This window comes from Accipiter gentilis, chromosome 20 (assembly GCF_929443795.1).
Source record: "Accipiter gentilis chromosome 20, bAccGen1.1, whole genome shotgun sequence".
Classification (NCBI taxonomy): domain Eukaryota; kingdom Metazoa; phylum Chordata; class Aves; order Accipitriformes; family Accipitridae; genus Astur; species Astur gentilis.
In genome coordinates this window covers 6437700-6463325 of record NC_064899.1, presented here as the reverse complement: position 1 = coordinate 6463325, position 25626 = coordinate 6437700, and the positions used below count along the sequence as shown (strand labels likewise).

Here is a 25626-nt window from a genome sequence, read left to right as displayed (position 1 = left end):
ATCTGTATTGGGAGCCTCACGGAAGACATTGTGTTCCATACTGTTAGTGATCCTGGACAAGCCATGCCTGCTCTATTGGGCCCCATACTTAAGGCTTTAGCAGCCCATTTGTTAGCACGAGCAGCTGCTTTAAGGTAACCTGTCGTCGTGCCCCGTGCCAGCCTGTGCTGTGCTGGTGGGTGTTCTGACAGAGATAACATCCCAACCTGTCAGGAGATGGTTTATGATTCTGCTTGTTACACAAGATAAAGGGCACAACAGCATGGGAGGGAGAAAAGAACCTCTCCATGGATGGGATCTGCACAACATGCTGTAGGAAAATCTACCCATAGTCTGTGCTGCATGAAAGAAGCGTTACAAGCATTTGAGGCATGCAAGATTTACTCCCTATCTCCCTAGTCCTCTTTATTCTCTCTTATTAAAATAGCTATTTTACTACACCATTTGCTATTGGCCCTTCTTCCCTGAGATGTGGAATGAACTTTGCACTGCCCTACCCCTCCCTGCTCCCACACTCCACCTAAGGGCAGAACACCATCCACCCTAATTGTCCTTCTTCCAACATATAGGACTATACAGGCCTTACACACTTTCACTACCAGATCTTCACTCATACAATTGTATGACCATAATTCTATCCATCTTCATTTTTATTTACCCATTTTAATCTTTTTCTCTACCCATGAACATCACTTAGCTGATGCAGACCACTCAAAACACTCAAGACATCTGTTACATGTGTTTTGTAGGCTGCAATTAATGAGGTATTCCATATGCAACTGAGGAATCAGAGATTATTAGTTGATACTGTGATATTTCACGTTAAGAACGGATGAGCTGAACTTGTTGATACTGTGACTTCATTGGTTGTTTCCTGGATTATTTTTCTATATGCTTTAAAAGATATTCAAATGCATAAATGTATTTTCTGCCATTAACTGACCTTAACACATACTCTTGTGTAAACACTCAGACTAAACAGAAATGTTTTCCTGATAGCTCTGTATCTCTGAATAGGCTTAGAGGTATCCCTTATTGTTTATGAACACCGTATATTTCTTTCTTGTGTTGCAAACACCAGTCTAATAGTGGGTCTTTTTCTTCCTGCTGTCTTTCCCTTTCAGTCTTTGACTAGAATTTTCAAGAGACTAATAACATACAATTGATGACTTGGTAGCACTAGCTTGTGTTTATCCAAGAAGTTTGGATTGCTAGGTAGGTTATGTAGACCATAAACCATCTGACAGGGCTCTGTAACTGTATTTAATGGGGGATTTTCTGATAAAGGTACTGGAAAAGAACAAACCTTTTTTACCATTCCTAAGAGCTTACACAAGAAATCCTGTGAGTCAAGCAGAAACCGTCATCAGCCAGGTTGTCACAAGAAACTGGTTTAATTATCAGTACATCTACTTGCTTACATGCCTATGTTAGATTCTGATGTTAGACTACAGTGCTTATACTTCAGTAAGAGGTTTGACCTATGCTAACTCTCTAAGGAGGCAATTTTAGCCACGGAATAAGCAGTTGGACTGCAAGTTCCAGTTCTCAGGACAGGATCCCAGGCACAAGGTCTTAATACAATGAATGTATTGAGAGATCCTTAGACTGATGGACAGTCCAAACACCGAAGACGCAGAAAATCAAAGCTCTCATTTTGTTTCTGGATTCTTTGGCAGCAGTCAGGTGAATCTCTGCAAGAATCATGTAGTAGGGCACCACCAAGAATGGGACAGTATGTTCTGTAGAAACCACCAAATGCATTGTACTCATGGTGTTCTTTAGTTACAGTTGCTGTTTCAAATGATAGAACAGCAATATAATAGCATCAATATGCTGTGATGTGGAAGCACCTGTGACTGATGAAACCTACCCTCTGGACTCAGCAGTATAGTAGGTACTTTCTCTCAGTTTGCTTCAGCATGAAAGTTGGTTCATCATTTTGAACTGCAACCAGAATGACCAGGTTACAAGTCAATGTTCTTATGATTTAGTGCCTCTAAATAATAATAAAAAAAACCACAAAACAAAACAAAAAAAAAAAAGAAAAAAATGTCAGTCTGTTGTGATAAAAATACTCACTTTGCACAATATCCATCCTGAAGTTTTGTTTTTAGCTACTAAAGGACAGTCTATTGTTTGCAGACATGGGGAACGCAGTGCAGTACAAGATAGGGTATGCTTGTTGCTAACTCCATGTTTCAGTTAGTTCTGCTCACTGTTTTAGCAGAAAAAGCTGTCCCATGTGAATCTGTTGCTGAACAGATACTGTATCTCCAATTTCTCCTGTATCTGAATATACATTGTTTCCATACAGACAAATTCTTAAAAAAAAAAAAAAAAAAAAGAAATCATACAAGCTGGAACATAAACAGTGTAGGAAAGAAGGTAGTTCAAGATGATGGGGTTAGAAGTACAGTCTGTGAAGCACAATTTTCCTGCTTCTTCGTTTATGCTTAATTTCTACACTTGCCATAAACAGGTCTAAGTTACAAAACTTGCTACTGAATTTTTCAGAACACAAAGCCTGAGACTTGCCATGCAGGTTCATTTCTAGATTGGGGGATGCGGGGAGTGTGTGTGTGTTTTCTCTTTTCTTTCTTTCTTTTTTTTTTTTTTTTCTAATATGTATTTTAAAACACATAGAATGGTTAAATATTTAAAAGTGTTCAGAGTGCTAGTGCTGTACAATGTGCATGTTTATGTAACTCTCATGAAAAAACACAGAGAGAAAGATAGCTTTGAACCTGGGCTCTCCTAAACAATTTTTCTTTAAGGGAGATAAAATAATGAAAAATACTTGGTTAAACTGCTGGCCAAGTTCTTATTGTTTGCACCACTCCTGGAAAAGACCCTGGGGAGCAGCAGCGGAATCTGTGCTATTGATTGGCTGGTTAAATAGAGGCCTATTAGATTCAGACAGGCTAGATTGATTATACAGCAGCAGAAGGAGCTCAGACTCAGAGCTGAGTGAACGTCAGGGTGAGAGAGGGAGAGCAAGCGAGAGAAAGCGCACAACAGAGGGAGACTGTGCACACTATAGCATCAGTATGTGACTGCTGGTGCCTGATAATACCGATATCGAGCTCCTTCAGTGGACAACTTGCTGAGCTACCTTTTTTCATTTGCAAGAGGATGCCAGCTCTAAGCCAATGCAACTGATAACAGACTGGACATTGGAATAGTTCGTTTTACTTGTAATTACATCTCTTACGTTCTGCATCTCGGAAGAAAGGCTTATTACGGAAGACAAAAATTCATCCTGTCCCCTTAGCTCACATAGTACTGATGATATACAGAGTTTGATCTTGCAGGTAAGGAAATTATCCTTTGCTTTTCTGAGCAGATTAAAAAGGAATTATTCTTTTTGTGTCTTGCATGTTAAATACAAGCTTTGGCATCTGTTTACAGAAGGCATTTATTGCACTTTAATTTCTTTCACTCACAGATGATATGTATCAAATATTATGTACAAAGACAACTAAGAACAGGACATGGTTTGTGCATTGTATATATCATGTTTAACCCTTCAAGTAAATGGGAATGAAGCAGCCAGAAGAGATTATTTCTAACTACTTGTGTGACGTTTTAATGTAACTTGTCCCACACATGCTAAGCAGTCTTGAGTAATAACAGTGCACAAGCTCTCTCATATTATTAATTTATTATTTTACATGTTGTAAAGCTAGGTAGAGAGAACATTTACCTGAAGGATTTCTCAGTGCTTGTCAGTAGTTTGAAACAGTATCTGTCTTTTGACTGCAAGCTTACCTCTGCTGTGCAAACATGATCTGCCTTAAATAATATGGCATTAGACTGCCATCTTTTTATAGATACAGTAGTTATTGCTAACATTCTGCCTGCAAAGCGAAGATCAAGGCTTATGACCTGAAATATGAAACCTAGGATGTTCTGTTACGCTGTGCTGCATGTTTGAAGCAGTCAACCCATGGACCGATTGCTTGTTTTCAAGTGACTTTGACACTACTGTCTCCTAACTGCCCAGCTCTACATAAACTTTCTGCAGATTTCCTTCAGCTGTCTTGGAAATGGTTTTGCTGTGGTAGGTGATAGGTTGTGATAGGTTGCTGTAATTTTGAAGGTGGTAAGCTAAAACTGAAATAACCCAGCTTTTGGTTATGTAGCAAGTCAAGAAGTTGATTGACTTGGTGTTTACAGGCCATGGGAGCATAATGCCATGAAGGCAGCGCTGTCAATTCATTAGTAACACGTTCCTTCCAACTGTGATAATCTGCACCACCTTCCTCATCAGTTTGTGCGCTCTGCTCTTTGCTCCAAACTGAAAGGATTTTTTCATATACCAGCTATTGTGAGTACTCCCTCTGAGTGAAGCAGAGGCATCAGCCTATTAACCCAAGCGTTTAAGCAGATTTGCAGCCAGCCAAGTACAACTTTCCAATGCTTTGTCCAGTTAAGAAACAGTCTAGCAGCAATAGCCCGCTATAGACAATGCACCTAACTGTAATCCAATGACAAAACCATCAAAAATACAGAAAAGCACTTTCTTCTCTTCCTCTATCAAGATTTTTTTATAAGTTTCTATAAAGCACCATACTCAAATACTTAATGATGTCTCAAAATCCCAAACGTGAAGTGAAATTCCCACAGTTACCAAAATGATTATTTATAATTTGTAAAAGACATTATAAATGTTGGGGACCTTAGACATATATAGATTTTTTTTAAAAACTAACAATAATTTGAAGGAGTGGCTAAGTGACCACACGAACAAAATATGCAAGGCTTAAGAGACAACTTCATGTTCTATAATGTATTATATGAATAAGCACTAGCAAAACAAGAAGTACACTGATAAGCCAAAACCAAAGGCTTATTTAAACTATAGCATCTGTGCTGTTTTATTTCTTTATATTTTCTCTGTGAATAATGTCTATGTTGTTTTTTTACATACAAAATTGATCCATGTCAGCAATTTCAATGTTTTCTTCTGCAATTCTTTCCAGGTAGCATGAAAATCACTTGGGGGCACATTTTGCCACCTTAGCTTTCACTGAGTGGTATTTTACTCCATAAAATACTGCCAGAGGTGAGGACGGCATACATTGACTATGGAGTCAGAGTGTCAGAATCTGACCATAAATAATGGAAAGAAACCCTTTACATTTTAATTAACTGTAAGACAAAGACCTGGGTATGGGGCATTAGATCTACCAAATGTAGACAGAATTTTATAAGGAGCTAAGATAATTGGATGCCTAATTCACTTTGGCTCCTTACAAAACTTAAGGCCTGTCTGAAAACATTTCATGTGCAGTTTGACTTGCAAAAATAATCCTTTACGTATTCTCAAAAGCTTTCTTACAGCTCTTATTAATTTCTCTCTTTTCCTTCTTTAAAACCTTGTTTGCTATACCTGTGCTCTTTAAATATACCTTATAATTTTGTGATTGAAATCAAAGAATTAGCATGATTTTATTTCCAAAGACGGTGATATGATTCTCTTCAGATTTGTATCTGTTAATATTCAGGTTACATCCTAACCATGAAACTCCAAATAATACTAAAAAGTATTTATTTTTGCAAAGGGAATGTTCCATTTGAACATTATTTTTTTAAAAAACACAAAAGAAAATCAGAAGCCCAAACTATTAGTTTAAGCTTATACTCATGAAATATGTTATTCATTTCCACATTAAAGATTTACAGTGTAAGCATCTACTTTTGTAAGATTCAGGAAAAGTAGCTAAACCCCCCTCAAATTAAAAAGATTTTAAGAGGGTACATATTACAAATTGTGCATTTTCTTTCAAGTCTATAATGCTGTTAATCTGGACCTTTTGCAACACTTTGAACTAGTTCAGTTGCATCACCTTTTTCTCAAGAAGACCAACCTGGCCTTTTTGAAACTAATTTTGCATTGCTTTCCAGCTTGAACTCACAGAAAGTGAAATTTAGTTTTATTTTCCTAGATAACTTGAAGCCATTAGGGGGCTCTTTCCTCCTATGATATCACACAGTAAGCTGCATTAAACAGATACAGCTGCTTACTAGACTCGTTACCAAAAAATGTCCTGCTTGAATGAATTTATTCTGGGTGTAGACCATTTTAATAATACAGAGCAATTTTTTTTATTTTTTTTTTTGGGGGGGGGGGGGGGCGGGCGGATGTTTTCTTATGCAGATAATTAAAAAAGGACAGTTCTTCCACTGCCAGTCAGATGGCTATGTTTTGAAGTTATCTTGTGCCCCATAAAGGGGAAGCAGGGAACATATTAAGCAAGAACACAGTACTTTGAAGTAATCTCTGGGGTCACTAAGTCAAGTTAGCAGTCTGAACAGACTGAATATGAAGCACTACTAATGTCCAAAAAGCTTAAGTTTACTTATTCCAGTAACTGTGACCAACAGCGCAGCTAGCATTGAAAAAAAAGTTATCCTCTTGAGTAGTTATATTGTACAGAGAGGAACCTTAAGTATATAGAACAGACATACTGTTCTCTTACACAGCATTCAGAAGTGCAGGTATGTCACCAGGATCTTTGGATGACTGTTCATTGCATAAAGTGAGGAAGGTAGTTTCAATTTTGCAAACGTTTACTCATGTGAGCAGCTGCACTGAAGTTACTGTGGACCAAATACTAGCACCCTTTGTTCTGCCTCTTATGCCTTCAGTAGTTCCTGTAAATTCATTGCACTACCGTACCTGAAATCAGTTGTGAAGTTTGTACTATTCTTTGTGGGAGTTAGAAATAACTACTGAATAGTCAAATGCAGATTAAGAAAAAGTAATAGATTTGTTGTAAAGTACAGCAAGGTGGTTGAAGCACTGCAGCAGCATGCTGAGGTTAGGCCAGGAGAAACATGAGTGTCAAAAGACACGCAAAATAGTTGTCTACTTGTTCTAGTTTTAAAGAATTTTCTTATTCCTGCCAACCTTGAAAGAAAAATCCCATGTTGGTAAATGACTTTACCCACCCTGACCAACTTGCTACTTTACGTTGTTTAGCTTGGAGAGATTCCAGTACTACCAGCTCCATTCAAGAAAAAAAGAAAATAAAAAAAGGACTGACACCCTTTCTAGTGCTCTACATTAATGACATAGGAGAATTTTTTATGATTTTTTTTTTTAAGCTAAAAAAATTATGTTCTTTCTTGGTTTTACTACAGATCTGAATAGACTCTCAATTTATGCACAAGCTTATAGCAACTATCTTATGATAGCAACTATCTTATGACATGCAAGGAAGAGCTTTGTTCTGTTAAACTGCATCTAGAAATTCCAACTAGGATCTGAAGACATTGTGTTTACTACTGCATAGACAAGGAAACAGCCTTAGTCTGAAGTTCATGCAATATAATCAGAATTGTCAAAAACTGGAATAAAGCAAGTATTATTTCTGAGATACATAACTGATGGTTCAGACTCATGGCAGGTGATCTTCAGTAACTATGTTATTAGCACATAGCAAATACAGTATCATAAAAATTAGATTACTGTCAGTGGAAGAGGGCTTTTTCATTGCTAAAAGGTGACTAAAGTTAACTGTGACTCACTTGTATTTCAAGTAATTAACTATGTACATGAACAGTCAGCAAAGCTTAGCTGGTATAATTCTTAGTTATCCTGGCTTTCTTTAAGGTCCAAATCAGGCTAAGCAAATTGCCTGAAGATGACAGAAGGTGTGTGGCAGAAGCCATTAACAGAGACCATTTCTTGGTTGGAGTCAAGTACCCTAGCTGTAAGACTCTTTTCTCCTCTATAAAACACACTTTAATTCAATTGTATGCTCTGCTTCCTTGAAATCAATGACATTTCATTAAAAAAATAAAAATTACACCCATACAAGGTTCTTGCCACAAAGTTTCTGCAGAGCTTCACTCCAGAGGTAACTCTAATTTACTGGTTGGTTAGTTTATCCCTTACATACACACACTATGCAAAGCACTTGGAAATACTTTTGAATGAAAACTGTTGTATAAATGTAAAGTATTATAATGGCAAACAGAAGTCACTCAAACTTCAGCTAATGAAACCTGCAACAGACTGGGACGCTCTATTAAGCATGAATAAATCATTTGTCTCTGATGAATGTTTAAAGATTGATAAAAACCAATTCTTCAGACACATACTCAAATAAGAAATGCTTAAGATTTTTTTTCCTTTTTCATGCTTTTTTGCAATATATGCAGGGAATCATTCATATGTCTGGATGGTAGAAGTAGAGAAGTTTATAAAAGCAATTCATGTACATATTGTCAAAACACTTTAAAGACAAATAGTAACAGCACAGACTAAAATACACATCGTAATGTAATAAAAAGCAAGATCTCTTAATCTTAATTGCTTTAGTGGAAAAATAACATAACTTAGCAAGTGGGGTTCTTTCCCAACTCCTCTTTATGTACCTTGCATTGAAAGAACAGCCTGCAGCTTCATCGTATTTGCGTACAATCCCTGGGTTAAACCTAAATATATCTATATGTGCATGTATCTCTACATTACCTATATTCCAGCTTATCCTTTACTATCTGTATTCCACACAGATGTGTATACACCCATTATAGTGAATTTGCACTTTTTAACAATACAGCCATGTAGAACCCAACCGTGTTCTCTGTGTTCCATAGAAGAAAAGGGTTTATCACTTGTGAGCTGAAGCCGCTTGAGGGTACAGGTTATGAGAAAGGTGCCACCAGGAAATGCAGATGAGCAGATCATCAGATGCCAGGATCCTAAGAACAAAATTTTATTTTCCCTGATATTGAAAGTATTTAGTTAACATCATCTGTTTATTACCTTATGCCAATAAAAAGAGTATCAGTGGCCAGAATTATAGCTGTTATGAAGCTGCTTATCACTAGCTAAGCTGGAGCAAAGCGTGAAAGCTCTAGAGTGTCCAGTAAAAGATAATTCCTGGATTGCATGGACAGAAGCCTCTCCCAACACATGCGTCATGCAGACATTACTTTGAAGGTCAGAGAGAACACTCTGGGGATAGACACATTCCTTTTGCGTTGTGTGTCCATGTACTATTTGACTGTCACAGCATATCTAAGACCTTGAACAACTGCTTACCAGTTATCTGACCTGACTAACTCCCAGTTACATGGGACGAGGAAGACAGCATCAGTGAAGTGGTGCAGGAAAACAATTAATAGACCTTGTCAAAAGTTATTTTTGTATTGTTGAGGAAAATCATTCAAATCAAAGTAGTGCCCTACTGTAAGATGGCACAGTAAACTGACTTCAGTTTTCTAGGAAACAACTAGATAATTGTACATACCCCACACCTCCCCACCAAAAAGGGCAACCTCCTCCCCACTCCAGGTCATCTTTTCAATGTCTTGCCCAAGTGCAGCAAATGTAAACATGCCTAGGACATATAAAATTTCTTAAAACTTAAACAATTAGATCAAATGGCACTAGGCAGAGAGAAAACAGTACGTACAAATCCTATCTAACTATATACATATGAATCTAAAACAGAACAACACCCCACACAGTTATTAGTTATTAGAATCCTTAGTCTGATGGTTATATAATTCTCTAAGGCATTTAAATTTCTACCAATTTCTTTTGTTCGTAAGTATAGATATATATGAAACCCATGAACTTCTTCACCCGTTTTCCTATCTAAGTGTTCCTGCCAAAATTTTGGAGAAGCCACACTGCAAGAACTGGCATCAGTTTGTGTTGTTGATACCCACTGGTGAGAAGTGAATGTCAGGAATTACAGGATGTCAAGATTAACTCACCCACAAGCTTTTATCACTCAAACCAGTTTAAACTCCTTTCATTAAGGATAGGTATTTTCATTACTTGGTATAAACCTTGCCATAAGAGTATGTGTATAGACAGTTACCAAGAAATACATGACATACTGTACTTCTCCATTCTGGTTTACCTTCATGTATTTTCTTTGACTCTGCCATGGTTTAAAATTCTCAAGAGGAATCACTTAACGCTTCAGCCATGAACATTTTTCAGACAGTAATTCGAAGCCCAACCTTCTTGGCTATGCAAATCACAGGAATATCACTACAATGTTTCCTACTTCTCTAACTACTCATCATCTTTATTTTCATAAGATATCTGGAGAAGTTTTAGATCTATGCCAAAATCCAGAGAGAAATGCTGTACAATATGTGAAAGTATTACATATAACAAATATGTATGTATCCGAAAGTAAAAATGAAGAGCAAAAATCATACTGAAGAAGTAATACTGAGTTTGACAGGAATTACCTGATACAGGCAGCATCACTTATTTCAGCCTGCATGGTATTTGGATCTCCTGTGGGTCAATGATGCTTTGTTTCTACTGCAGGACATGGCTGCACTTAACATATTGAGCAACCAGCCATAGATCTTACACAATGTTGCAAGACTAGAACTTATGTTGGAAAACACTGGCATTTTCTTGGATGGTATACTGCAAAATCAGCTTGAAGTGTTCTCTGCTGAAGATAGATAGGTGTTTAAAAATAAAAACTTCTTTTCAAGTCTCTACTGTACCTAGGACCAGAAAGCTGCTAGTGTCCAGATGCAACTCGAGCTGCTTTTTTTAAAATTTGGTTTCTCAACGTCTGTAACACTTTTCTCATGTTTTCTTTACATTCAAGCGGGATTTCTGTCTTTTTTTTTTTTTTTTTTTTTTGGGGGGGGGGGGGCGGGTGGTGTCAAAGTGGGTAGTGCAGGAAACAAATACTATGTTTTATTGAGAAAATGAGAACATAAGGTCAGCCACTCCAGTCTGTAGCAATATGGAATTTCTTATTTTGGGGGATAAGAATTATTGAAGGATTTGTGGTTTTTTTTGGTGGTTTTTTTGGTTGGGTTGGGGGGGGGGGGAAGAAGATGTTGGAGATGAGCCTCTAGCCACTAAAGCAATAGGTACTCTATACATTAATTAGATAGATACTTCATGTGGGCAGAAAATGCTGTGATCTATTTCTCTTCCCGATTCTACTGCCTTTTGTAAGAGAGTTTACTTTAGTTATAAATTTGTTCAGTTTCATCATACTTCCATAAATCTTGAACTTGGGTATTAAATTAAATCCAATTAGGTGACCCTGTAGCATGCTTTTATTGTAGATGACACTTTAACCGTTCTGGATTTAGCTGCAGTTCTGTGCTTTCTCAGTATGTGTCAACTAGGAAAATTCAACATTAACATAAGGTGCCCTACTCTCAGTAATGATAATATGTATCTGGATATACAGAATGTGAAGTCTTACGGACTTCAAAGAAGAATCTTTAGGAAAAACGCCACTATGTTCAAAACTACAACTAGTGGTCGAATTAGGAGACTTTACAATGTCCTACTTAAAAAAATATAATTCAACATTACCTTATTTTTATACTTGTTTCAGTAAATGACTCATGTTTTTTGTCAGTGTACCAATGTAAAAGAGATATAGGAGTCTAGTAAGTCTTTTACTCAAAGGCAGCTCTTACCTTGGGCATAGTGCAATGGATCCCTACCACAACTTTATAAAACTTCTTTAAATCTTTCGTTGTCATCCTGTCTTAATACTGACACATAGTCATGCCATGTTGTGGAGATTTAAGGGAATAGCAGTGTGCAAAACAAGAACATATTTAAGAAATAATCTTGTCTTGGTAATATTGTCTTGAACATACAATAAGCTACACAGCTGTTGTTTCATATAACATTCTTTCAAATCTCTGTTCCATTATAGATGCATATGTATACACAACTGACTCTACTACAGAGTTTGCTTTTGAGATCTCAATCAGCCAAAAAACATTAAACCCACCACTGTTAGTTTTATTTCAGATAAAATGCAGTGTATATTGGAAATTTCAATTTTCTCCCCCAAATATTGTCAATATTCGAAGTCACTGATTAAATGACCTACTTAAGTCACTAATTTTAATGCACAGCCTACTACTTTTGAAATCAGACCCTAAACATCATTTGCCTCCAATGTTCCAAGAACCAGGATGATTATTCCTCTGAGCCAGCAAAACTGTTCTGGTGTAAAGCAGCATATAAATTTTGGCTAATGTACCATACATCAGGTGACATATTGTCATTATAATTACTATGACTTTTAATTATACTTATTCCATCATATTTTAAAGTAGTGAAGCCACCAGTAATTTAAGTATATGATTTTGTACCACGCTGAGATATCTTCAGTGTCTTTTTTTCGTCATGAATACAGGTTCCGCTCCTTGTCCCTATCATTGTGCACTATTGAGCACAACATTAGGTACCAAAAAAGATATTCTCAGAGATTTTGAACAATTTTTTAACAAAGAAAAAAATACATCTCCAAATAAAGTGAGAATTAACTCCTTGTTTAGGAAATGGAAAGCAAGATGTAATGAAGGGCTTAAATTTTATTGCTGTTTTAACTTACAATTCTTTCTCAAACAATAAATCAATACTTTCACATGAACCAGACACACAGGATTGTTTATCCTGACAAGGACCAAAGAAATATAATACCACCTTTCTATCCATGTTATATTTTCTGACAAATCTCCGTGTTATTCTTTTGCATTAATGGACATGTCTACCCTCTTTCTCCCCTTCCTCTCTCAGGAAGGGGATAGACCTAGAGGTATTATGCTTTTGGAAAATAGCTGTAAAACCTATTCTTGTAGATCTAATTCATAAAATTCAGAAAGTCCAGGAACACTGTTGAAAATGTTCTACAACCATAATGTAAAACAATCTTTAATGTGTATATGTCATCAGGGATGATAGCCTTATTTCATACAAATAAGTATGGATTAAATCAACCAACAAAACACTGGAAATCTAAATTTGATACATTGGAACCATGTAGGCATAGGTATGCTCCTCTTTCATAATGCAATATTTGCTCCTCATGTTAGTGACTTAAATAAAAAATTACGCAAGTTAGTGACTTAAATGAAAAATTACTCAGAGTAAAACCAGAAGACTCCTCTCCTTACTTTGAATTTCCTTTGAACATTGGTGATTTTGCCAATTATAGAATGAATAATTCAAGGATAGTACTAGTTACCTAGAAAATACTCCCCTTAATGTACTGTGAGAAAAAAAAAAATATTGAACAGAATTCAACTCAGTTTTCTAGGTGTCTTAATTTAATCTCTGCACTGAAGGCATTCATTTGAGGCAAAAAGCAAACCTATTTCTACTCTTCAGATATTGCAGTGATGACACAAACATATTTAATGAGACTTCTGCCTCTACAGTTGCCTCTACAACACAAAGTGCTCCTGTCCCATAGTTTGTTTCACCAAACTGCACATGGGCTCAGTGACCCATAATGAATTATACTGGATGATTTATATTCAGTCATAAGTAGGTGAACAACTTATTTTCTTATGCATTATCTAGACTGAGAATCATATTTGACATGCCAGGATGTGATCTCCATGGGAATTACAGCTCCAATTTGTTTATGTGTAAACACATACAAACAAGTGCATATAGATACCTACAACTATACAAACCGTGTCCGTATAACCACAATCCAGAAGCTTCTGTCTGACAACCAAAAAGTCCCAGCTGGTCCAGGACTTTCAAAGATAAAATGTATGCACCAGAGAAACTGAAATGGAAATGAACTGTGCATCATGATAAAACAGCATGCTTGTTCAGCAGTAATATTTTGCTGTGAACAGCGCCCTCCCCCTCCCCCCCCCCCCCCCGCCCCTTACCTGCATTTAGTGTTGATTGCTCGGTTCACTGAAGTACAGGATGCTGAGCAGAGCATGGGTCAATAAAATAATTTATAACGATCAACCTCCTGGGCAAACTATAGGATGAACTAGTCTTTACTGTTTTCTTCTAGCTGAGGAAATCTGTTCTGCTGTTGATAAATATTTGCCTAACCATCAGAAAATCCACCAGCCTCTGTAACTTTTACTCCTTACAGAGAAGCCAGAGGGTGTATTCAAACCCGATACATTGCACTTGAATACAGTGTAACAACAACAAATATCTATTTTTAACCTATGTGACTCTTATAGGCACATTAATTAATAACATGACTGGTTTATCAATAACAGAAGCTGATGTCGGGGTGACTTCAAGTCAGGGAAAACAACTTCCCTGAAACGTGGTGAAAGCAATGCACAAACCGATCACCGCCCCCCCCCCACCAGCAAAGCGAAATGCAAACGGCCCGCGTACCTTCCCACAGCTTTCCACTGAGCCTCACTGAACCTACCTCACACACACGTGAAGGGCCGGGCTCCCCAGGCCGTACCCCAATAAATCCTCTCCTGCTGGGCTGGGAGAGGAACAGCCTCCCCTCAGCCTCCTGCCGAGGCTCCCTCAGGGGGGCAGGTAACGCCCTGATGCACCGGGCCGCGGAACCTTCTGAAGCAGGGCCGCAGAACCTTCTGGAGCAGGCCTATGGAACCTTCTGAAGCAGGGCCGCAGAACCTTCTGGAGCGGGCCTGCGGAACCTTCTGAAGCAGGGCCGCAGAACCTTCTGGAGCGGGCCTGTGGAACCTTCCGAAGCAGGGCCGCAGAACCTTCTGGAGCAGTCCTGCGGAACCTTCCGAAGCAGGGCCGCAGAACCTTCTGGAGCAGGCCTGCGGAACCTTCTGAAGCAGGGCCGCAGAACCTTCTGGAGCGGGCCTGCGGAACCTTCTGAAGCAGGGCCGCAGAACCTTCTGGAGCGGGCCTGCGGAACCTTCTGAAGCAGGGCCACAGAACCTTCTGGAGCGGGCCTGCGGAACCTTCTGAAGCAGGGCCGCAGAACCTTATGGAGCAGGCCTGCGGAACCTTCTGGAGCTGGGCTGCAGAACCTTCTGGAGCGGGCCTGCGGAACCTTCTGGAGCGGGCCTGCGGAACCTTCTGGAGCTGGGCCACAGAACCTTCTGGAGCGGGCCTGCGGAACCTTCTGGAGCAGGCCTGTGGAACCTTCTGGAGCCGGGCCCCTAGCACAGGAAGGAGCTGCCCACAGAGCCGGTGAGGGAGGGGGTGGGGGTGGGGAACTGAGGCCTTGGCACGTCCCGGGTGTTCAATCTCAGGGAAAGTCACCCGGGACACTTCAGCCAAAACCTGTTTGCCAGAAGGTGGCAGTGAGTGAGATGCGAGTTGTTAACGGGTGGGTTGAGGAGAAAGGAAGGGGGCTGGGGCAGAGCCTGGGGGGGGTGGGAGGTAAGGTGGGTGCTGAGGTGCCGGAGTGCCAGGCTTTTAGTGCAAGAGGTGTAACCGATGGTACTATCGGCAAAATAGGGCGACATTGTTGATTCTTTAACTGTAGGGCTGCATTTTGTCATGGGCACTCCTGAGGGAAGGGAGGGAAGTAAAACAGTATTCTGCTCTGAAGGCCAGGATCGTGTTTGGCTCCACTTTTCTCTTTTTACCCTGATCTTAAATCTTGTAAAATCACGTTCTCCTACACTGCTGGTAAACCAGCCTAATTGGAGCAAGGGTGAAGGTGTTTCAAACTTTGGGTGCTTTATCTGTGTTCAGCACACAAATCCAAATGAAACAACATTAAGAGAGTCTCAGAGAGATGTGCAGCTGATGCTTATTTCAGAGGCTCGCGTGCTAGGAATTAATTTTGCTATGCTGCTGGCAGATGGAGGGATGCTCTGGCCTTTGCCTTGCTTAATCTTGCCATCCCATTGACAGTGGCCAGAGTAGCCCTTGAACAAGCTGTCATTACTCATTGCTGCCAGACCTGTTGCAGGTGATTCCCATGGCACTCCTTTTGCTATCCATGACCTCCCTGTTGCAGAAGTTTTTGGTTTTCCAAAATGGTTTCTTTATTCAAGCTGTCACTCCGTTGCAAAACAGTAGAAAAATGATGGGCAGTTCATGAAATGACAATGACTCCACGGCATAGGTTCCCTTTCAGAGATTAATTTTGCTCCATGTTTCAAGAGCAATCTGTCATACTGATCTCAAAATAAGTTATACCTGAATTGGAGACAGGCGTTTCCTGCAATTCCCAAGTTCACTGGGAAAGGTGCATCTGAATTAATGGACTTATAACTGATCCCATTTGGACTGCTGTTGTGAAAATACTGTTTGCAAACATGTATTGTGGGAGTGAAATCAACCTTCTTTCTGTCCTCCCTTCCTAGGTGTAGTGCCTAAGTCTTAAATTTAGTTGATTAGTTAACTTCAGGAGTTCATTAAAATATGTTTGCTTAATATTACTGAGTGACATTGGCTTAACTCTACCGCTTTTTCATATGTGATAACTGGAAAAAAAGAAGCCTACCTTGCACCTAAGCTTTCATTCATAGTACCAAATTCGGCCCCCTTCTTTACCAAATGTTAAACTGGGGTGGGGGGGAGGGAATATTAAAACAAAAATTTAAAAATTAGCTGGGGATGGTTCTCAGTGGAATTTAGGATTATGATTAATATTTCAGTGGGAAAATAAAGTTTTGCTGTCCTGTAAAAGAGCAGTTTCCTTCTACCTGAAGATTTATGGCCTGTTGAAAAAGTCAGTTCAAGCATGCCCAAAATGCATTACTGTTCTTGCTCTCTGTCTTGATTGAGTCACCCACAAATGCATGTAAGACTTAGAAACAGTTAGCCTCTAAAATTTTTCTTCTGAGTCATTGCAGTTCTCTATGAATTTTAGAAAGGCTTTAGAAAGTGATCTTCTGTGAAAAACAAATCTATCTGGAGTTTTTTGATGGGATTGTAAGAGAAGAGGCAGGTGAATCCTGGAGGTCTTTTGGTGGATTTTGAAACTACTCTGGAGATTGGAAGGTGAAAAACAGTTTATTTCTTTGGAAGCACAATTCCTTCACTCTGCTGTTGAGGAGTACAGTTTGTAGATTTGTGAGAGGTTTTCTAGGATTATTCTTTCAGATGGATTCAGAATTAGTAGAAAGGAGCATGATTTAGATAAAAACAAAGAAGATAAATTACTTGCTTTGTTCCAAGAGCAAAAAAACCTTGAAATTTCGGAGCTTTTGTCATCTCTGAACTTGGGTTAAATGACAAGTCTGCTACATGAAGACTTTTCTGCAGTTGACGTTCTTGTAGCAAAAGGTCCATAACTTAAAAATAAATTGTGACTGTTAGGTTTTTATTTGACAAGTGAGAGCAGAGCTTTTACTGCATTATGGTGTTCTTTGCAGGCTGTTGAAATACCCGTATGGGTTTGGTATTTTTTCACTAACAGGTGCTATTATATGCAGCCATTCACTGAATTCAAATTGTTCATAGTCTTGGACGTTTCTGGGAGCCAGCTGATAAAGGACCTTATTCTTAAGAGCATTTCCATTCCCTGCTGGATTTTAATACAATAGCCAAGCATTCAAATTATAATTTTCAAAACTACCTTGCAAATTATTACCAAATGCTGATGAAATACCCAGAGCTCTGCCATCTGTTCTTTCAAAATCACCAGTGGGACATGGTCAGTGTAGGAGCTGTTACTTATCCATATTACTTCTTATTTTATAGGGCTGCCTGGTGTTTTAATTTTCTTCCAGTCTGAAGTCTTGCCCACATTTTTGACTTGTAATACAATACTTTCTTTACTTTCCCAGCTAAGTTGTGGTGTATTTTGATAACACTGCACCCCAGGTGGTGTTATACTGTCAGGAATACAAGTGGCAGTCAATAGGAGAGAATCCTGAATTGCATTCATAGAAGAAGTCTTTGGGGAAGATGAACAAAGGCATTCTTTGCAAGTCAGTAGGAAAGATGAACAGTTATAAGGAAGAGCAGTGGTTATTTAGAAAAATTCCCTCAATGAATCTGGTTCTCTAGTTTTTATGTGCTCTGCAAAGAAAACTTTCTGGCTGTGTTTGTGGAATATTCTCTTCTATTGAAAAACAATTAGACAATGGCTTACAATTTCCTACAACAAATGGAGATATTCTGATATAGTATAAAATCAAAGTTGGTGCAGACCATGTGTTTAAATTCTGATCCAATCTATATCAGAGTATGATGTAATTCATGAACTATGCTACATGGATTAGGGGATCTTGAGTAGCAGCTGATTTTTAATTAAAATTGGTATGGTAAGCTTTTAACATTTGCTAGTTTGATTGCAAAATTTCCTTTTATCAGAGAGGATTGTAAATTTGGCAAACTAACACTGATTCTGAGGCAAAATTGCGCTATTATGTCACCGGTAGAAGCAATAGTGACATGTACAGCCGTGTTACTCTGTAGGCACAAATCTTGCCTGAGTTGTGTGTGGAATACAAATATAGAAATATGTATTGATACTGGAACTATAACACTAATTACTATTAACGTTAAGCTACTTCCTAAGGGAGATGGTGGATTATTTATAACCTGACAATTTTACATAAAGACTGAATATCTTTCAAGATTTATAGCATAGTTTAAATAAACATTGGGGTTTTTTTCATGTGGAACAGAGTAGATGAAGTCCTCTTTTTTGTTGTTGCTGTTGGTTTGTTTTTTTGGGGTTATGTTATGCTGGAGGATCAGTCAAGGTCTTCCTCTTAACTTACTAATTTTTTTGAGAACAAAATAGTTACTCTCATGTCTTCATAGATCAGATCCTCTAATTTTTTTAATCTTTTTTTAATGTCATAGTGGCTTTGTCTCAGCCCTATGTCATTCAGGATTTTTTTTTAAAGCATCATTGGATCAGATAAAATTTTCACAGCGATTTTTATAGTGTTGTGCTATTTGTCTCGGTGCTTTTCTACCTGAAGAAAGGAAGAAGATATGTTATGAACATGTGAGTTATACCTTGCAAAACCAGGAAGCTTGGGTGAGGATTTCAGATTGATAGGTGGCTCTGGGTATTTGTCAAATGTAGATTTTTTATTTTTATTTTTTTTTAATCGTGTGTGTTGCTCTGGAGCAAAGTAGTAATCAAAGTAAAGGTACTGTAAGGGGCAGCTCTAGTACTTTGTAGCAGAGCTCAAACATAACATGTCCTTGTCCTAGATAAAATTCTTATATGATTATAAGAACCTTATGGTACAGGTGAAAATTACATTGCTTAAAACACACTGTCTGTCAGATTTGGGGAGAGTATTCCTTCCTAATGATGAATCTGGTGACAAGTCTAATCACAGACTTTTATCAGTTTATCTAAAGTTTATGTATAAACTTAGGCAACTGTTTAATTTTTCTATTGCAGCAGCATGCTCTTAGATTGTCTTCATCTAGCTACTGTGATTTTGAAAGCATTGGGAAAAGGTGGGGGGAAGCACTACGAGCTCAAATTATTGATGGATTGTACGATGGGAAACCCACATTTCTGCCCCATCTTTGCAAGTGTCCAGACAATGCCATGTTTTTTAGGATGATTTCAAAGAAACAGTGAGCCTGTTCCATTTCAAATCCTTTGGGAAAGAACATACTGGATAATCAAGATATTTTGATACCTGTTACTTGAGCCTTGTCTTGCAAACCTAAACTTTTATTTTCTTGAATGTCCATGTTTTGTGGCATGTGCAGTTAACGGAAAGTTGTTAGAAACCCATTGTAGAATTTTTTCTTGCAGTCTGTCATGTATAAATATGAGCTTACAAAGAAATCTGTGTACAAGTTAAAAGCAAATCAGATTCAGATAAGCAATTTGCTTTTCTTTGCCTCATTCTTAAACTTCCCTTCCTCCACCCCCCACCTGTGACTGAAATAGTACCAATCTGGAGCAGTAGAAGTCAGTGTTGAGGAAGAGATGTTAAACTTTTTTTAAAAAATTAGAAGGAAAAAAAAAAAAAAAAATTGTATCAATTAAAGTAATAATGAAGAAGTTTGAGACAACTGTTACAAATAATCTGCTTTTATTCTAAGTAGTTAAAGACAAACTAGCCATAGATGTAATAGGTTTGTAAGATTGTCATCTCTCTTCAGACCTCACATAAACAATGCAAAAAGCTAAATATGTTTAAGATGTCATAATTAATGAATGACTTTTGATCTTTAGTGGTGTAAGTCTTTGCTGATTTATATGATGCCTTAAATTCCATAGAAACTATAGATCCAAGTAGTGTTTTGTCCTATATTTATAATTTTTCTTTAGAAAGGTCTAACAAAGAGAAGAGGACTGCAGGCATCTTAGTCTTGCAGGGTCTTTAGCCAATTCATGAACAACACCTATTTCCCAGGAAAAAAAAGTGTTGCGCAGTGCTAAAAGGCTACTAAACAATATTTAAACCAGAAGTAGTGATGAGTATCTGCTGGCAGAATTCAGAGTACTCTACTTTTTTAAAAGGCAAAAACTTTACGTTCTGCTTTGTGCATCTAAACACTGGAGTTTTTCATTCCTAGCTATCTGTCAACAGAAGCACTAATGCTTAACTTCATCTGTGAAGATAATCTTGAATCCTCCTTCGGCCCTTCTCTTAAGGGCACTGCTTAGTAAGAAAACAATAGTCCTACCAAGTTGATCTACTAAGAAAGTATGCTGTAACTTCAGGAACATTAAGGCAGAAGTCACTGTCGAGGCAAGTGAAATTTTGGAGTGAAACACTCATAACCTTTTGAAGGTAAGAAAAGTGAACTAACTGGGATTTCAACAGCTCATTCTTCACTTACAAACAACAGTGTTACTGATTCTTAGGCCTGACCTGAAATTCATCAATTTATCTGAAACAGAGCCACACTGGTGGAGTGAAGACACGCTTCTAGGCAAATACATTATTCAAAAGCATTTTCCTAGCTCATGAAAGACATCCACAGCTAGTTATTTGGTTGCTTAGCTCTGTGCACTGGTTGGAAAAAAAACCCAAGAAACAACAAACCAAACGACAAACATACACTGTAATCCCTGCCACCAAACCTTTTCTGAAGGTGTTCACAGCACATCTGAAGCTAGCAATTGCCACTGTTGGTGCAATGTAATTAATGGTCATCTTCATGCACTTAAAAAAATAATAAATAAAAATCTCCCCTCCTCTTTTGTAGGTTCCACTGTATTCTGCATAAAATAAAACCTTTTAAAGGTTAAAATGAAAAGAAAATTCCTTTTAAAAACTGCATCAATATTACAGTATTAAATTTGTGGTTTTATTTTTTTTAATTAATACAGAGACAAATCTTACTGTTTAGAATGATGTATAATTTTTTTTAAAAAATAAATTTCTGGTCTTGGCTTTAATTTGCAGGAATGAAGGTGATTGGCAGGGATGAGAAATTGCAAGTCTGGGGCGGGGGGGTTGCCATGAGAAGATAACATGCAGCTTATTCCTTTTGTCATTCACAAGACAGGATAGCAAGAGTGATGACAACATAGTGTCTCTGTACAGATAGTTCACCCCTGTCAAGGAGAATGTGGTGACTACCATTTTTATTCTTCCTTGTTCTCTGCTGCTTATCATAAGAATATGTAGAAAGTTAAAGTATATGTTTGTTGACTAAGATATCTTTTTGTTATGACCTGGATATTCATCACTAGTGTTACTTCAGAAGTCCTGAATAGTGATAAATTTGGGTGCTAGCTGGTCTAATCTGGCTGCAAACCAGCAGCCATGAGTTGAGAAGCTCTTTTATCTTGTGAAATGTCCAGGTTCATGAGACATTCAGTGTTCAAATAAAGCCAATTATTTAACTTCTTTTTCCAGATCACCAACAAGGTATGACAGTGTTTTGAACTTAATTTATACAGTAAACAAAAAATGAAGTCTATTTTTATCAGCACTTCCATCTTGGAAAGAACAAAACAAAAAAAAGAACGTGGTGCAGTGATTAATGATTGTGATTAACTCTCTGCAGGTTGTGGCTTCATGCCCCAGTGATTTTTCTGTCATTATTCTGGATAAGATGCTACATTAAGCACATATGCTTTCATCCATACGGCTTGATAAAAACCTAAAGGTTAACCTTTAGCTTTGTATTCTCTAATGCACTTTTAATGCTGAATGTCTAACTTGTGGTTTATTCTGTTGAATTACCCAAGATGCTAACGTATAAGAGCTGAATTAGCTTTATTTAAAAATATTAATTCATTATGAAAGGGGGAATAAAGTAATAGTAGTAAAGAAGAAATAACTGTACAATTAGATGCTTCAGACTACTTTTCGAGGTGCTGCCTTCTCGCTTCAAAGTAATTTTAATGTAGCCTTTGTTTAGCATCAGTTGCACAAAGGAATTCTATAATTGAGTGATATAATACCGGTTGAAACCTATGAGCTGTTAATGCTAAATATTGGTATTTGTTATCAAGTGCAAAAACTCTTCAGTGGTCTTCAATAAATAGTGAAGATCACATTATTTTTGTACCCAAAACATAATAACTTCTAATTCCAAACAGTGTGTAATATGTTTACTGTACATTCCATCAAATACGTAGTATGTACTTCATACCACATTACTAACTGGATGTTGCTGAGGTGATTCAGACTTCTTCCTATTACACTGTGAGGAAAAAGCTGATAAAGGCCCCACTGTAACCAAGATAATTAAGGTAGCCAGCTCCATAAAAAGCTTGTTTACATGTTACTTTCTAACGCAAGGGATTGCACCACTGTAGAATTTATATTTTGAGAACATATGTGATATGTAAATTGCCATTAATTATATGTTAATTGGGGAGGAGGGGAAAGGGAGGCAAGCGCATTAATCATTCATCCTAACTACGGTGACTTAGCTAGCCAGTTAGGTACAATAGGAGGGGAAAGATGATGTGCTCTCAGCTGGGTTCAGGAGGCTTGTGTTTTATTTTTGTTGCTTTTCAATAGTAGAGGAGCTTAGGCAGACTATGTATGTGGAGAAGGATTATAAAATAGTTTACATTCTTTCTCCCAAGTTTCCTCATAAGCTAATACTATGTCAAATTTGTGACCAATTACCATCTTAACATGTCTGATGTAGGTACAATTCCTGTTACAGAATACTTGAAATTCTGTGATGCATGTCTTAAAATATAGGTCTTTGCGTGTTTTGGTGAATGGTGGAGGAAGGAAAATGTTTAACAGTTTTTTCCATTTATGTTTAAACAAAGTTTTATGAATGAAATAAAAATATTGAAGAAAAGCTTCTATTGGAAAAATGAACACTTATTTCAAAATTTAGAGGGTATTTGTCTGTACAGAAGTAAGTATACATCCTGTATACTTACTCTTAACCTAAAATTACAACCTAGTATACTATAGTCATGCTCCTGCTTGTCAAATAAGTACATTTCTGAAAAGATGTCAAATAAAATGTAGATATCCCATAACATTCTATGGGCTGCTTAGGTGCTGAGGTTCAGCAAAGGAAGTGCCGAGTCCTACACTTGGGGAGGAAAGGCCCTATACACCAGTTTGTGCTGGGGGACAACCAGCTGGAAAGTAGCTCTGCAGAGAGAAGGTCCTGGGGGCCACCTAGAATAAGAAAAGCCTGCATTGCGTCCTTGTGGCAAAGAAGGCAAAAGGCATCCTGGGCTGTTTCAGGAGTGTTGTCAGTAGGTTGAGGGAGGTGATCCTTCCCCTCCACTCAGCACTGGTGAGGGCCCACCAGTGGAGTACGGTGCCCACTTCAGGGCTCCCCAGTACAAGAGAGACACGGACATACTGGAGAGGGCCCAATGAAGGGCCACAGAGATGACAAAGGGACTGGAGCATGTCTCTTACGAGGAAAGGCTGAGCATGCTGGGACTGTCTGGATGCCATCTTGGGCAACTGGCTCTAGGTGGCCCTGTCTAAGCAGGGTGGGGGTGGACCAGATGACCTCTTGAGGTGCCTTCCAACCTCAAGCATTCAGGGATTTCCCCATCCCCTTGTGGCACTTGGCAGGGACGAGGTAGAGGAGTTGAAGAGGAATGAAGTTGAGCCCTGGGAAAAAAGGGTGTTGGTGGGGGAAAGGTGTTTTAGTTTTTCTCCTTGTTTCTCTGTATCCTTCTTTATTTTTAGTTGGCAGTAAACTAAATGAATTTTCCCCAAATTGCATTTTTTTGGCTGTGATAGTAATCGGTAAATCATCTTCCTGTCTTTATTGCAAACCGTGAGCTTTTCAGTCTTATTTTCCCCCTCTCCTGTTGAGGTAGAGGAGTGAGTGTGGCTGGGTGGGGGTCTGGTGGTCTGCCAAAGTCAACCCACCACAGACATAAATAGAAATAAAAGCTTTTAGCTTGCTTAAAGCTTATTACATTTCTAATTTTTAAAAATCAATTACAGTGTATGTTAACAGGAAAAACAGAGAATCTGGGGTTCGTGTATGAATTACCACAGAATGTGTCTAGAGAATGAGGCTTTTTTTTTTTTTTTTATATTAATCATGTTTTAGGAATAAAGAAGATGAATCTTACAAGTTGTGAATTCTTGTGTATAGTCCCATATATATTACAAATATCCTTAGTGCTCCCTTTACAGAGATCTCAGATAAATTCTTCTACTAAAAGTTACTCTGTTTAAGAAAGCTCATTTTTCATATTCTTTCATAGCTATTATGAAAATCAAATTAATCACATCTTTACTACAAGAAATCATAGAATGGTTTAATGGTTTGAATGGGAAGGGACCTTTAAAGATCACCTGGTTCCAGATCCCCTGCGATGGGTGGGGACATCTCTCACTAGATCAGGTTGCTCAAAGCCCTGTCCAGCCTGGCCTGGTTGGTGTTAAACCATGACAGTTTGTTTGGTATAGAGTTGTTCTGCAGTTCACACTCCATTTTTTTTTGTTAGCTTTCCTAAACACAAGTACATTTTAAGCTAATTTCAGTTACTGTCACCATCAAAATGTGGGGAAAATGTGTTCCTGTCCTGCTTTGCAATGTTACTGCAATTATTACATTATTTTATTTTATCAGTACCTTGTTTTTCCTGTAGCTTTTATTACAAAACCAAGAGAATTTTTAGCTCTAAAGACAATAACTATTTAGATACCTAGTCAAAGTTTGGGAAATAAAATGTTACTATTCCATAACAAAGGAATTGACTATTCCAGCCACTGCTCCACAACATTTCAGGTTTATGATAAAGCAGACTCTTTCCTGGAAAAGTAAATATTGGTCTCTGGTCTCAAAATGCACAGTAAAAAGATGGTTTCATGTACTGTTAATCAGGTTATTAAACTCTTCTGGGATACACTGAACTACCCTTATTTCCAATATACTGTAGCTGGCATTTGTCAGAAGATAATGGGGTTTGGGTGTCATGGCTTTTTTTGGTATAACCATCTCTCTTAAACTGAAGATGACAGTGCTTTTGAAATTATATTTCTCTTCATATAGTATTGATCAATGTTTTTAATATTAGAACAAATGGCAGAAATGTATTACGCAACTGTAGAATTATTAGGATAATTCTGACTTTTTTAATACACTCAGAGTTTTATAAGACACTTTATAAAGAATATTGTAACAGTGAATGCAGTTTTAATCCTCTAGTAGAAATTTATTATTGAAACATGTCCTGTCATTAGAGCTTCGTAGCTTTCGTTAATCAGCATTATTGTATGCAAGACACTCCAGATTTACTTAAATTAATTCTATAAGAAAGTGAAAACTCTTTGTATTGTATTGACTTATGTTATTGATTCCTTTTTCTCTATTGTTGTTGTGGTTTAACCTCAGCCAGCAACTAAGTACCATGCAGCCACTCGCTCACTCCCCCTACCCATTGGGATGGGGGAGACAATCGGGAGCGGGGAAAAACAGGTAATACTAGTGGGTTAAGATAAGAACAGTTTAACAGAACAGAAAGGAAGAAACCAATAATGATGATGATAACAATAATAAAATTACAGTAATAATAAAATGATTGGAATATACAA

General features: G+C 37.9%; 1 protein-coding gene across 4 annotated transcripts in view; it reads left to right on the top strand.

Moving 5' to 3' along the window:
• Positions 1-3250: 3250 nt before the first annotated feature.
• The window catches only part of CDH18 (cadherin 18), a 512714-nt gene continuing 490338 nt past the window's right edge, over positions 3251-25626 (top strand). The window contains exon 1 of one of the 4 annotated variants that reach the window (XM_049823988.1): positions 3251-3314. The gene's annotated coding sequence lies outside the window, so the exon portion shown is untranslated. The remainder of the gene's footprint in view (positions 3315-25626) is intronic. The other 3 variants (XM_049823987.1, XM_049823983.1, XM_049823986.1) reach the window with 3 other exon arrangements.